Source organism: Gopherus evgoodei, chromosome 9 (assembly GCF_007399415.2).
Source record: "Gopherus evgoodei ecotype Sinaloan lineage chromosome 9, rGopEvg1_v1.p, whole genome shotgun sequence".
In the NCBI taxonomy this organism is placed as follows: domain Eukaryota; kingdom Metazoa; phylum Chordata; order Testudines; family Testudinidae; genus Gopherus; species Gopherus evgoodei.
This window is the reverse complement of record NC_044330.1, coordinates 43319059-43333738: the sequence shown is the minus strand read 5'-3', so window position 1 is coordinate 43333738 and position 14680 is coordinate 43319059. Positions and strand designations below refer to the sequence as shown.

General features: G+C 39.4%; 1 protein-coding gene across 2 annotated transcripts in view; it reads right to left on the bottom strand.

Annotated features, from left to right (window-relative positions):
• The window catches only part of PIK3CB (phosphatidylinositol-4,5-bisphosphate 3-kinase catalytic subunit beta), a 213577-nt gene that overhangs the window by 186318 nt on the left and 12579 nt on the right, over nucleotides 1-14680 (bottom strand). Inside the window, exon 2 of one of the 2 annotated variants that reach the window (XM_030575228.1) lies at nucleotides 11736-11914. The exons of the other annotated variant lie outside the window; for it this stretch is intronic. The gene's annotated coding sequence lies outside the window, so the exon portion shown is untranslated. The remainder of the gene's footprint in view (nucleotides 1-11735; nucleotides 11915-14680) is intronic. 2 annotated transcript variants of the gene reach the window in all.

Here is a 14680-nt window from a genome sequence, read left to right as displayed (position 1 = left end):
TTTTGAAAAAAAAAATAATAGAAAGTGATAAAACTTGCATTTAGGCATTTTCAAAGTATTTATATTTTTGACTGAAAATACGTAGAGTGTCTACAAGCTTCTTAGGACTTATGAGTATCTATTCTTATCATATAAACTTTTGCTACAGAATTGGTCTTATGGCCATGGGACCTGATCCAACAAATCAAGTCCCACTGACTTCTGTGGAAGTGGAGTACACTCAGCACAAGAAGGCACCTGTAGATAAAACTAAGTGTTTAAAATGTTTTTTCTTAAAATGTCATTTGTCAATAACTCTGGCACACCACCAAAAATACTACTTTCTGGTCAGTATACAATGAGATTAATCCCAAATAGTGAGAATTTAAACACCATTTCTTCCAAACCCTAATCTCAAAAAGATAGTGTTCAAATACATTTCAGATCAGCATCTACAAACTTATAGTCACTGCTCATGGTAAACAATGGAACAGAGGTTCTGGGCATATCCCTAAATTGTCGATATATGTGTCATTTGTCACAGACATTTCTTATTAGACATTGTTAGTCACACTGAATCACAGAGACATGCATGACTTCCAAGAATTCTGTTTTAAACTGGCTCTTTGAAATATATCTGCAACATCTTGACTTTTAGAGCTAAATTACCAATGTTGTTAATTTTGAAGTCTGGTTGAGGGACATCAAAAAATTAATTTAAGAGCTTAAAGAGAAAAAAAATTGTCAAAAAAAAAATACACCAGCCTCAATTGTTTCAAGCTTTCTGTAGCATCTATTTTTAGATCATCCTGTGTTCCCAATTACTCATTAAACTGTTTTTCTCACCCACTCTCCCTAGCAATCTATCATAACAAATTTGAAAGTCTTATTTATGTGAATCATCCCCCTTTTAAATTGAACAACCACACAAATGCTGCTGGTTCTATTTTTACAGTGGCTTTGCCAGCTAAACAAATCATATGATAGGTGAATCACACAATTACAGTCTGGATTCTGAGAGTGGATACAGAATGCAAATGGACTGATGCCAATTTAGCTTCACACTTTTCAATCTATCCCTCTCACATCTTCCATGTAATTCTGTGACATCCTTCACACCAGCAGTGGAGCTGCATTTGTCTTTCTTACAACACAGTTGTTTGCTTTGGTCCCAATTCAGCAAAGCATTAAGCAGGTGCTTAAATCCCATTATGATCAATGGGGTTTAAGCACATGCTTAAGTGTTTTGCTGAATAGGAATGGTTTGCTGAAAGAGCTTTTGGGAATAATACCCTACCTATATTACAGAAAGAACACTGGATCAATTTAAATTTACAATCTAAAGTACAGTATCTAAGTATTTACAATCAAAAGTATCTCCCTCCTGCTTGAACACACTGATGTATCGGATGCAGTTCATAGAAGACATTTGTTAAAATTCTACACCAGGCTGAAGGCGAGGTTGGGATGGTTTCCCTGTCTCTGATGGAGTTCACACCCTCTCTGGATATTGTTAATCACCTTTGCCAGAGAGGCCATCCCTGTGGCTCATAACAATACTTCTGAAGGATAACTTTTCTGCTTTTGAAATAAACCAGATTGCATTAAATGACAGGAATGTTCAATAAAAAATGTTCCTGGGGGAAAATATGAAATCTTCCACCCTCAATCCCATCCTAACTGAAATTACACAAGTTAACTAATACGTTATGTGTGTCGATATGTTAAGCAATGTCTAAACATTTCATGTAAGTACATATAAGCCCTTGTTTGCAAAATCATATTGCCTCTCTCCTTGGTTATGATAAATAGTTTTTGTTAAATGGGAGAACAGCAGGTTACATTCCCTAGTTCCTCTCCCTTCAAGAACATGAGTCCCTGATACATAAGGTTTAACCTAAGAAAGTAATTTTTATCCATCACTGCCTGAACTCCTTGATATTTCCCTATATTTGTTTTCACAAGTTTTAAAATCTCTCTCTCAAATCTGTCAAGAGAAATGCTCCTTTCTAAGACCTCTGATGGGCTTTGTAGTGGATGTCAGGAGATATCGCCACAGTGTTACAATTTTGATGCCAAGAGGGGGTGGGGCAGGGGCAATTAAAGTCCCATCATGAAAAGCGTCAGGTTCATTTTCATACTACTGAGGCTTTTTCAAGTAATAATTTAATTTCTCATCATGAGCTGTCCAGAGGCTGCTTCCTGAATTTCAAGGCTCTGCACTTCCAGTGGGGTTATTCTGGGATGTGAGATCATAGAGCTAGGTCTCCTTAGACTGATGCCTACCCTAGTGGAAATCCCCTTAAGAAGTAATGCTATGTCAAACATACAAATTAATTGTGTGTATTACACGTAGTATTAATTCCCCTTCCTTGAAGAATCCCAAGGATGAAGACTGGTTGCCCCGAAAAGCATGAATTCCACTGAGTTTCCAAGCCACATCCCTTCTTAAAGATCGAAAATCCATCACCTTCAAGGGAGAATGCAAAGGAAACATTACAAGAGAAAACTCAGGGAGTTTCAAGTGAAATTTGTTCTCTCCTATGAATTTCTCCTGTAGTGCCAACTTTCCTGACGAATTTCTACTAGATCAGAGGTCGGCAACCTTTCAGAAGTGGTGTGCCGAGTCTTCATTTATTCACTCTGATTTAAGGTTTTGTGTGCCAGTAATACATTTTAACATTTTTAGAAGGTCTCTTTCGATAAGTCTATAATATATAACTAAACTATTGTATGTAAAGTAAATAAGGTTTTAAAAATGTTTAAGAAGCTTTATTTAAAATTAAATTAAAATGCGGAGACCCTGGACTGGTGACCAGGACCTGGGCCGTGTGAGTGCCACTGAAAATCAGCTCACATGCCACCTTAAGCACCGTGCCATAGGTTGCCTACTCCGGTACTAGATTATACTTACAGCTCTGAGAAATGCATGTAAATATGACACCTTCCTACTCAACATACCTGTTTAGAGTCACATCTGTTCCTTTTAGTGGCAAAAACAGTTTACTGCAATTTATTCCCATTAGTCCTGCAGAGGCAAAACAGATTTGACCAGATTGTTGAGTATATATAGTTAACAAATATTTCAAGGCACCATTCAAGGTGTAGTGGCCTGTTAACACTTCTCCAGTCATAGGGAAGAAAGGAAGAGGGTGGGTTGGTGAAGCTGTTAGTGAGTTTCAGATTGTTGTAATAAAGCGAGCCCCTGAAAGACTATTTGCTTGGTAGCTGCCTGAGCTCCACCCAGGCCAAGCCAGCCCTGATAGACTGTAGTTAAAGGCTGACTACACCTGAGGTGACCCCGCCCAGGTTAAAACCTGGTATTAACTATTTGCCTGTCTTACAGACTCTGGTCCTGACCCCATAGGACTAGCCTGAGGCTAGCCGATGGGAGGGGGAGGGAGCCTTACAGGTTGTCTTTGAGTTCTTTATAGTAGGTGAATTGGAGAGCTGTTGGTTGGCTTCATTAACATAACCACCATTGAAGACTACAGCAGTGCCCCCTTTGTCTGTTGGTTTGATCACAAAAGTTGGTCCAATAAAAGATATTACTTCACCCATCTCAATAACTGGAACCTAATAAATAACTACCGATCAGTTGCACCTGTACAGCTCTACCCAGGGATGCACAATGTCACTGAGGACATCACTGAGAGACAAAGATTGCATAGGTGTAAATAAGAGTTAATTTGACCTGCAGATCCTTTAGTACTGGTGAAGATGCTTTAAAAGGAAATAAGCCCAGATGATTTTCAGAGCTTAGACGGACTGCAGAATCGACAGCTAAGGGGGGAAAACACCCTATTTTTTACATGTGTAAGGGGACTATTGCCCCCTTACTAACATTCAGTGGGGGTGTTTTGGTTGGCTAACTCCCAGTGCCAAAAGAAAGGGGAAGGGTCGATGGGAAATCAGGACCCTGAGACTGAAAGTCCCCAGGGACAATGGGGACAGGCCAGTGCTCCAGATCAGCCTGACTGACAGGGTGGGCAGGCTAATCAGGGAGACAGGAGGCTGGGGTGGTCCCATCCTCTGTGTGAGCTGGAATTGTCTGGGTCAGATAGAGTGGGGCCAAACTAAGGAGAGAGCAGGGGCCCAAGCTGAGCTGGGAGCAGAGCTGTGCTAGCCAAAGGGGCCAGAACAGCAGCCCAGGAAGCAGGTCAGAGCTGGGAGCAGAGTCACAGAAGCAGCCCACAGAGCAGACCTGTCCTGGGGGGAGAGCTGCAGCCACAGAACGAGACACAGTCCAGGGAGAGCAGATCCTGTGCTGGGAGCAGAGCTGCAGCCACAGAGCCAGGTGTGGTGAGCAACTGGGGCCAGCCAAGGTGGGGCTTCTGGGCAAAGGGTTCAGCACAGAAAAACACCCCCAGCCAAGGGTACTTGCAGGCCAGACTGGGAGGGGGATCTTAACCTGACAGTGGGTTAATGCTGGGAAGAAGGGTCTCACCACCCAAAGCCCGGAGGTGTGTGGCCATCATCAGAGCAAGTGTCCAACCCACAACATCCCTGCAGCACAGCCAGAGCCTGAGAAGGAGGCCTGGCACCTAAAAAAGGAACAGACAGGTTTCAGAGTAGCAGCCGTGTTAGTCTGTATCCGCAAAAAAACAGGAGTACTTGTGGCACCCTAGAAACTAACAAATTTATTTCAGCATGAGCTTTCGTGAGCTACAGCTCACTTCTTCAGATGCACAGATTGGAACACACAGACAGGAGATATTTTTACATATAGAGAACATGAAAAGGTGGAAGTATGCATACCAACAGGAAGAGTCTAATCAATTGAGATGAGCTATCATCAGCAGGAGAAAAAAAACTTTTGAAGTGATGATTGAGATGACCCATAGAAGGTGTGAGGAGAACTTAACATAGGGAAATAGATTTAATTAGTGTAATGACCCAACCATTCTCAGGCCTAGAAACTGGGAATGGTTGGCTTATTATATTAATTATGTATAAATTATACATATACACTATAAAATTGGGACATCTGGTCACCCTAGTTAGATAGAAAAGTGGAAGAGGAGTCCTCAAGGTCAGGCAGGCCTCTGGTTAAAGAAAGTGGGAGTGAAGACTCAGATCCTTTCACTAGCCCACTTCAGCGGGGTACTGCAGAAGCCAGGAAAGTTCCCCACAATAGTGGGACCATTCCCCACTTACACATGTAAGCAGAGCTTATTTAATATGGAAATCAGTGAGCAACAACAAACATGCAACCCTACAAGGCCATGTTTACAGAATCACTTTAAATCTGATTGTATTTTGAAAAGATAAGAGAATAACAACTATTACTCTCTATTTTTATGGGGTTTGGGCATCCAAAAACCGATGGCCACCAGCATGCTCTATCCCTCAACAGGTTTTCCATGACCTCTTGATGGTGTTTGTGGCATCCGTAACAGGACTTGCTCAAGACATGCTAATTGTCTTCTCCAGAAGACAAACAGCAGAGGAAGGAAGGAAGGGAGCTGGTGGCTGATAGTGGGAAGAGAAAGAAACTCAGCAAGTCAATGATGAGGGCGAATGGGTAAAACTAGACCACACAATGGTTATTGTACCTATTTCAATAACAGATGCTGGCTCTTCATACATGAATGGCATCAGCATAGAAACAAAGTAAACATTTTTTCAGAATGAGCCTGCCCTGCTCAGGGCAGTGCTTCTCCAGCAGCCAGTGGATGGGAGTTTGAAATTTGCACTCTGATTGTCATGAGACTATCAATACCCTCCTCTGTGTTTGGAGCTGTAAAGAGTGCTTCAGTGAAGATATGTGCAGGAGTGCTACTTTCCAGATGCCTCTTGGTTCCCCCTAGTGGGGAAGGTGCACACGTCCTTCTATTGGACAGAGTGAACTGCCTACAAGCAGCTTCTGGGTGTGCTTTTGGCTAGTTGCAGCTATCTGTGCAGAGCTTTACTAATGGTGAGTGGAGTTTTCTGGAGTTTTTCACAGGAATGAGGAAGCTACTACAGCCATAATTTTTCTTGACTGGTTAAAGAGATACTAAACCTTCAGATTTTTGAAATTCAGATACCAGGGCTCTAGGTCAGTCTTGACTGGGGTAGCAGAAAGACTCACCAGCTTCCAGGCTAGTTGAAAAATTCTACTCCAGCTAGCAATCTTATTTTTTTAATTTAGGAAGCTGTACACAATAGCAACAGCTGTTAGTCAGTATTTTGTTTATCTGAGTTTGGAGGTAAGCTCCTGATACAGGAAGGTGATGATGGTAAGAATAAGTGTTTAGCCCTCCCTTCATGTCTGCCAATCAGAAATTTCTTCACATCCCGTTCCCAGGCTTCTTCAACCAATCCCTCCCGGCGCATGGGAAGGGAGTGCTACCTCTCCAGCAACTCCCTTTATTCCCAGTCCTACAGAACTGTGCCTCTCAACCAGGGATATGCAAAGGTCTTCCAGGTGGTACATCAACTCAATTAGATATTTGCCTAGTTTTACAACAGGCTACATAAAAAGCACTAGCAAAGTCTAAAATTGCATACAATGACTTGTTTATACTGCTCTATATACTATACACTGAAACCTAAGTACAATATTTATATTCCAATTGATTTATTTTAGAATTATACAGTAAAAATGAGAAAGTAAGCAATTTTCAGTACCAGTGTGTGTTACACATTTGTATTTTTATGTCTAATACTGTAAACAAGCAGTTTTTAAGTGAGGTGAAACTTGGGGTAATGAATACAAATCAGACTCCCCAGAGTGATACAGTAGTCTGGAAAGATTCAGAACCACTTCTACAGAAGTTCCTCTACAGGTGGTTAGTGTGAGTGAGAGAGACAAAAATGGTCATACCTCTGATTCAGCTATTTCCTGTGTTTCTTTCTGAAGCAAATGCAGTTTCAAAGGCAATTATAACTTTATGATGGTGATCTAGTTGCCTGTCTACAATGGCACAGAGGATTCCCTAAACAACAGTGTAGTTCCTTAACATTTCGTATTGTCTGAGAGGATCTGCTAGGAAAAGAAGAACGTGGAAGGCAGACATGAGGTGATTATTTTTATTCCAACCAATATATGGGGGTTTATATAGCTATCTATAGCTTTATATCAATATAGTGTGTGTGTGTGTGTGTGTGTGTGTGTGTGTGTGTGTGTGTGTGTGTGTGTGTGTGTGTGTGTGTGTGTGTGTGTGTGTGTGTGTGTGTGTGAGAGAGAGACAGTGCTGTCAGCTGAGCCTGTTCCAACTGTCATGATCCTCACTGTAAAGCTACACTGAGTTGCTGAAGCAAAACATTGACGTAATCCAATTAAAACAAACTGCCTCTAACCACTCCATTGGAATCTAACACTTTTACTAATGGCACTAGACAACTGGTACAAACATGCTACATTTTAACTGTAAGTTAAAACTTTAATTTTTAACACACACTAACTTTATCCTTGAATCAACTGAAAAAGACATTCACAGGTACCACTTTTAATGACTTCAAAAAGCTCTACAACTAATTTTCAGACAACAGTCAATGAAATTCGAATATGGATATGGAGAGGAATAGTATTTTCAAGTGGCTAAGGGTGTTGGACACCTGAAAATGACACCCTAACCCTCTGGCACCATTTACAGAGAACATATAAACAGCCATGATTTATTTTAAAAAATACATTGTAATGCAAAATGTACTTCAGTTTTCAAAATATTTCCTATAGATTTCCAATATAAATCATCATCAGATTATACCTGTTCAGAATCACAGAATCATAGAAATGCAGCTGGAAGGGACTTCAAGGGGTCTTCTAGTCTATCCCCACATGCTGATGCAGGATTAATTTACTTAGACTATACCTGACAGATGTTTTCTAACCCAGTGCTTCTCAAAGTCATTCCACCACTTCTTCAGGGAAAGCCCCTGGCAGTCCAGGCCAGTCTGTTTACCTGCCACATCTGCAGGTTCGGCTGATCGCAGCTGCCACTGGCCATGGTTCACCGCTCCAGGCCAACGGGGGCTGTGGAAAGGGTGGCCAGCACATCCCTCAGCCTGTGCCACTTCCCGCAACCCCCATGGGCCTGGAGCAGCGAACCACAGCCAGTGGGAGCCGCAATCGGCCGAACCTGTGGATGTAGCAGGTTAACAAACCGTCCCGAACCATCAGGGGCTTTCTCTGCACAAGCGGCGGCCCAACTCTGAGAAGCACTGTTCTAACCTACTGTTAAAAACCTCCAATGATGGGGATTCCATAAACTCTCTTGTTCTATTTGGAAACCTTTTAGGAATATCTAAATTATATCTCCCTAGGCTTAGTTTTTAGGCAGCAATTACTACTTGTCCTACCCTCAGTGGACATGGAGAACATTGATCACCATCCTCTTTATAACAATTTTTTCCCATATTTGAAGACTGTTATGTCCTCCCTCATCCTTCTTTTCTTTAGATTAAACATGTTGAATTCTTTCAACCTTCCCTCACAGGTCAGGCTTTCTAAACCTCTTATCAATTTTGTTGCTCTCCTGTGAACTCTTTCTATTTTTTTAAGATCTTTCTTGAAGTGTGATGCCCAAAGTTGGACCCAGTACTCTAGCTGAGGCCTCATCACCGCTATAGAGAGGGGAATAACAATATCTCATAATTCTACGTTAGTAATGTTTTCATATAACAGTTTACATGACTAAAACTCACACTTAGGAAGGCTTTACATTTTTAGACTTGTGTGAAATTACTGTGAGAAAAATATTTGCGGAAAACTAGTCGAGAAATGTAAAAAACAAACAAAAAAGGTATTCAATTTATTGCCAGTATTTTTCATTTAAAATTAAAATAGGTTTTAAAAGATAAGAATCTATACATATATATTTATAAACCTATTTTAATTTCAAATAAATATCAATGTATATTTCCATTCAAATCTTTTTGTGCTTACCAAAGAAATACAAACTTATGATTAAACAGAAAAGTAGGATATTCCTGTAGGTCAGCTTTTCTATCAAAAGTATATACTATTCTCTAGTAAACCAGCATTTCAGCTGGGAAAGAACTTCTCACTTTCATATTCCATCTATAACATGTTACACTAGTTTCAAGTCTATAGATAACTTTGTCACAATCTCCATTAGAAACTCTAGGAAAGATCAGAGTAAACCAAAATGTAAATCTATTTTCCACAGTTTTAAAAATATTGCAGTATTCAGGCAATTCAATCACAGACCTGTGACTATGAAAGTTATTGGGAATTTCATTATTTATTTCAATCATTAAGAGCAGGCTCTAGCAGTCCAAGTCTCTTATACCAGTGCCCCATTGATATAAGCTCATTGGTATGTCTCCTCCAACGCTGTAAGGGAGGGGAGAATCAGATTTGTGCCTGACAGGTTAAGCATGTATTCATAATTGAGTATTTGTACAGGACCAGAAGTAGGTCTGGATGGCTTGATGACAACACTGTCCCTTCTGTCCTATGTAACTTTTGGACTTACCTTTCAAATTTACACTTAAATCTTTAAGATTGTATTAATGTGTGTGCAATGGGAAGACTAAATAAATACATAAATAAAAAGTATGCACATACACCACCCTGCTCCCTCGCAACTTACCCAACTAACATTCAGCCTAGGATGAAGGAAGAAACAAAACAAGAATCAGGGAGAGTCCCTGCTTACCCTGGAATGGGAGGTTGGCTACTTGCAAACACAAAACTTAGCCCATTCAAATTCTCTTTTAAGCCACTGGAAAGACTCATATTTCAGTGGGAGTTGCACTGAGACCTAGTACCTTTTAAACTCGATTTCCACATAGTCATGCAGTTTTTGCTTAAATACAATAGTTTTACATGATTCTACCACCTTACTTGGAAGGTTATTCCACTTTAAATGTTCCCTCATTAACTTAAATTTATACCAGAGAGTTTTAATCAGACTGTGTGAATGGAGTAGTCCATCCTGGGTATCAGCTGCTTGGGAGAGATGCCACTAAAAGGCCTGTTGGCATATCAGTCCAAATATACGTGATTTGGATGCAAATTTAAAATATAAACATGATATTTCTTGCCTAGAATAAGTCCCTAAAATTGATTTTAAGCTAAGCCATTTAGTATTTGGACTCAAGGGTATGTGTGTTTGTGCTTAAACATATCACACAAACTTACTTATCTTTTGTATAGAAGGCAAGTGATGGAGTGATAATTCAGCTATCAAATTCTCAGAGAATTTTTCATTGAAAAGAAGTCCATAATGAAGAAAAATGCTTTAGACTGACTCAAAAAGCATTCTACATATCTTTCATAACTTAGGGTCCAACAACATCTACTCAAATATGAAAATTTAAATGGTCCTTGGACTGGATCTTTCTGACATCCCAAATTAAGACCCTTTCTTATTCCTCAACAGCAGTCAGGGTAACCTTTTAAAGTGAACTCATTCTGATGCATCATAAATGAGCAAATAAACAATGTATCAGAGTTGCTGGGCCCAGTTCAGGACTCAGATTCAGTAAGTCACAATTCTGTGAATGACTTCAATGTGAATTGAACCTGTGTACCTTCAAGGCAGATAATATAAGAGTTCACATCATAGTAAATTCCAAAGCACTTCAGGGGTTAACACTGCTCTAATATTACTTATCAGTTTTGCTCCTGGTCATACCATTGCTGTGTTAATCATCTTGTGATGCTTAGAGCCCTGCATGGATACAAAATTTTTATCCACATCTGATCCGTAATCATGGATATGTTTACTTCTGACAGAAGCAGCACCCTGCTTAACTGAATAAAAACATTACTGGTTCATTGCATCATTCAGCAGCAAATGACCAATTCACATTTGCTAAGTGCAAAAAAATCAACATTAACAGCACATTACATTACTATGATAAGGCTGATAATTTAAGTCTACTAAAATCAGAATGAATGCCTCTATGGCAACTTTATTGTTATTGCTTTCAGTTATGAAGCCCTTATAGTCCAAAGAAAAAGATTCCACATATAGTGATTCATTGAATTTTTCTATGATGGATAAACATTCTGCATAATGAGGACCTTGAATAGCAATCTGCATTATTACTGCATAGAAAAATATCAGTTGTCTCAAATTCTGAACATTTAGACCTCAGAACTGCAAACACGTGAATAACTTCATACATGGGAGTAGTCCCACTGAGTCCAATGGTCTTTCCAAACCAGAGTATGTGCTCTGTTCATGTCAGATATCGTGCATCTTACTGTGTTCCAGTTCATTCCATCTTTTTAAACTAACCTTGCTATCTAGGTTGGCTACACTTTTCCAAGGTTTTGTTTTCACCCTTTTTTCCCTCACTCAGTTTTTCCTATCTGATATAATTGTAAGGATATTAAAAGGACTTTTATTAAAGTACTAACTTAATTTCTTTCCAGTGCTTTTATCTAAACTGGCCAGCTAAATATGAACTTTTGAAAGGTATTTGGCAGAGGCCCATCATTTGTCGAGTTATTTTTCCAATTTTTTGTTGGTGTCAGTTTTAAAACTGGTATCAAATGATTTTTGTTATATCAGTAAAAAAAACACTCTCTTACATTGAGCTGAAGTTCTTTAGTCTAAAGAAAAGCCCACTCTTCCCCCCATTCCCACCTCCAAAAAAAAAAAAATTAGATGAACTAAGTACGAACTTGAAAACCACACTAGAGTTTCTGGTTAACAGCCAAACTTCCATTACTTCCTGGTGCTGTAGAAATGAGCAGATACTCAGACCAGCATTCCAGACTACTTGTCACTGTCAGGTAGTAATTACTTTCTTAATTACATTATTTTCTGAATGCTACATCATTAGCTACGAACCTGGTACACTGTCCAGAGGTGCTGTATGATCCTGTATCATTCTGCTGGTCCAACAGTTGTAGTAAATCAGTATTTCCAATAGCACATGAGGCTGTGATTGCTATGTCCAGTTCCCACAAGTTTTATTAATCACTGAGTGGTATGCTGCCTCTGGAACAGCCAGCTCAGAGTTCTGGAGGCTGCAATGGAATCAGGAGACTAGTTCAAAGCCTTTCCTACAGTTGCTGCTAAATCATAATTACTTAGAAATATTGGCTATGGCAGACCAGGAAGAGGAACAAAGCATCTTACTCATGGAAAAAATTACTAGTTTTATGAACAATTCATATGACAGATATATGAGCACATAGTTACCTTTTAAAGTTAATGCATAAATTAGGAACTGCATTAAAAAACCAAATGCCCTCCAGAACTTCTCTCATTAAGATCTCATGCAATCCCATTTGTTTCATATGTTGTTTACACAGTATTCTTTATCCAGCTGTGACCCATGTGACTGCTTCCCCCACCAATTACCTTAATATTTTCTTTGCACTTCATGTTATCTTAATTTTACCATTTATTTATGCCCACAATAAAAAGGAAGAATAAAAAGCAGAAAAGCAGGCCATAGCATAGGAGATATGGCCAGGTAAGGGAGTGTGGCCAAAGTGCTATTGAGCTCTGGCAATTTCCAGCTGTGAAATGCCTCCCACCCCCAACCACAGGAGCCATTACTAACCAGCACAACTTACTGCAGTCCTTAGACTGCTTTAAATCATGTTGCGATCTGAACTGGCTGCGAATCATAGGGAAATGGGAAGATGGTATAAAGCTCCCTCAGTACACAAAACTGCACCAACTGCAGCCCTGGAATTTGGTGGATTTTTAAAATTATGTAACTAAGACTCTAACCCATGTTTGTAATTGAAATAGTTGTTTTCAACTTGTAGCTATGACCAAGCAGTCTTTTTTTTTAAATGACATCTACTGTACTGTACCTTTGATTGTCAGAAGAATAAGGAACTTTCGTACTGGGTTATAAAATGATCATACTACATGGGTACAAACAGGTGACAAGTGAACTTTAAGAAATCTGGATGCTCAGTTCCTATAAGCAAAGAAAGCACCCAGAAATGGTACTATTTAGCCAAACACATACAGAGTCTATACAATTATGCCAGAAATCTTATGAAAACTCACTCTCTCTGAAATTTTTGATGTTCCCAGCATTTCTTTCAAGTAGAAAGTGCAGAGGTGCACCAAAATGAAAACTTACGATCATGTAGGGAAAGTTATCCCAACCTCAAAAATTCTGTTCAGGCTTAGGTCATAATTCACACATAGTTTGTCACACAAACTAGAATAACTGTCCAGTAATTCTAACAGCAAAAATATATGGCATGTTTAGGAGGCTTTTATCTTCCCATCACAAAAACAAACAAGTACAAATTCCTCCAATGAATAATACAATAAATTAACTAACAGTCAGCCTAATATTTATTCAGTGCTTTGAAAATACAAAGTGTTGTCAGTATAAAATTGATCATTACTATTTTAAAGAGCAGTCTTTGGTCCAGATCTTCAGTGGGTATATATAACTGGCATAGTTCAATTACAGTGAACTATGAACTAGAGTTTAATACCAAGTGAGCATCTGACCTATTCTGTGTGGTTGCTTTCATTAAGGTTTCTGGTAACTGGATATTTGACACTAAAAGAAAGGAAGCACTGTAAACATCACTTAAGGTAACTATAGGAAAGTTCATCATGGAATCAATTAAGGTTCAGAACCCAACAGTCTCAGCAGGAAGTCTCTATCATTTTGAGAGCTGAGCTGCAGCTTGAAGGTAATTCAATTACTTTCATATTCTATAAAACAGACAAAGTTTAGAGGATACTTTCCTCATTTCTATGGTCTTCAAAAAAGAAGACTCTTACTCAGAGAACTGGTAAGTAAGATACCATGGAAAGAAAATCTAAGGGAAACAGGAGTTCAAGAGAGCTGGCAGTTCCTCAAGGAGACAATATTAAATTCACAACTGAATTCAAACAATTCCAGTCCAAAAGAAAGAATCATAGAATATCAGAGTTGTAAGGGACCTCAGCAGATCATCTAATCCAACCCCCTGCTCAAAGCAGGACCAAATTCCAGACAACTTTTTACCTCAGTTCCCTAAATGGCCCCCTCACAACCCTGGGTTTAGCAGGCCAATGCTCAAACCACTGAGCTATCCCTTCCCCCAGATACCAATATGGTGCCATCAGGATCTTTTTAATGACCTGAAAATCAAAAAGGAATCCCACAAAAAGTGGAAACATGCATAAATTGATAAGGAAGAGTAGAGAAAAAGAGCAGAAGTGTGTAGGGACAAAATCAGAAAAACTAAGGCACAAAATGAACCTGGCAAGGGAGATAAAAGGCAATAAGAAGAGGTTCTTTAAATATGTTAGGAGCAAGAGAAAGATGAAGAAAAGTGTAGGTCCTCTACTTAGCAGGGAAGGGAGCTAATAACAGATAACATTAAGAAGGTAGAGATGTTTAATGCCTATTTTGCTTCAGTCTTCACTAAAAAGGTTAATGATGACCAAATACTCAACACAATTAATATTGACAACCGGGGAAGAAATGTAAGCCAAGATAGGAAAAGAACAGGTTGAAGAATATTTAGATAAGTTAGATGTATTCAAGTCAGCAGGGCCTGATAAAATTCATCCTAGGGTCCTTAAAGAAGCAATCTCGGCACCATTAGCAATGATCTTTGAGAATGCCTGGAGCATGGGAGAGGTCCCAGAAGATTGGAGAAGGCCAAACATAGCACCTGTCTTTAAAAAGGGGAACAAGGAGGACACACGGAGTTGTAGACCAGTCACCCTAACTTCAGGAGCTGGAAAGATACTGGAGCAAATTATTAAACAAGCAATTTGTAAGCACCGGGAGTATAATAGGGTTATAAGGAATAGTC